The sequence below is a fragment of the Galeopterus variegatus genome, unplaced genomic scaffold (assembly GCF_000696425.1).
Source record: "Galeopterus variegatus unplaced genomic scaffold, G_variegatus-3.0.2 Scaffold12769, whole genome shotgun sequence".
NCBI classification, from domain to species: Eukaryota; Metazoa; Chordata; class Mammalia; order Dermoptera; family Cynocephalidae; genus Galeopterus; species Galeopterus variegatus.
The window spans coordinates 1-981 of NW_007738880.1; positions in this window are offsets into that span (position 1 = coordinate 1).

A 981-nucleotide genomic window follows, 5' to 3' on the forward strand; every position below is an offset into this window, starting at 1 on the left:
GGGAGCGCCGCCGCACTTCCCAAGCGGCGCACTATCCAGTGTGCCACCGGGCCGGCCCCAGGATACATTTTTAAATGAAAAAAAGCAAAGCTCAGATCTGTCTACAAATCATGTCTTTATTTTTACCAAGACAAACAATTTGTATAGAAAAAATTTAAACACACAGACATACACACAGCCAAATACACACATATGAATACACAATTCTTAGTATTTTTTTTTTTTGGTGGGATGGTGGGGGGTGGCTGGCCAATTCAGGGTTCCAAACCCTTGACCTTGGGGTGGCCAGCACCATGTTCTAACCGAGTGAGCTAACTGGCCAGCCTGACAATTCTCAAAGGAGAATACCATATTGTAAACCTCAGCTTCTGAGTTTATTTTTATAATCCTGATTACTCTGTCTACTTTAATTCTCCCTCCATGCTGGTATTGCTGAATGTTTTCAAGGGTGAAGAAGAATCATAACTTTCAGAATGACAATTGTAGTCATGCACTGAGCTTAATTCTGTCTCTTCTCAGACATTACTGCTAAAACTTCTCTGAGGTCTTAACTTTTTTCACCACTCACTGATGTTCCCCGGAGATATTTATACCACTACTTTGAATCACTACATAGTCATTGTTAATAGCTTTCTGTATTTTGTATTTTCCATATGTTTTTTTTTTTTTGCCATAAAATCAATTTCTCACAAAATTCAGTCTCTAGCAATTACAAGAGAAATGACAATCACATTCCAGCAAAGTGATGAAATCATTGATTTAAGGTATTTGAAATATCTCAGTGTGGAAGCACCCTCCACATACGTTCTCCACATTTTTTTTGTCTAATTGTTTTTATTTGAAACAAATAGCTGCACCAAGTAAGAGCTTACTTCCCCTACTCCAAATTAAAACAGGATGATAGCAGCAAAATTCATTTGTCATGGGCCGGCCTGGTGGCGCACTGGATAGTGCGCCGCTTGGGAAGCGCGGCGGCGCTCC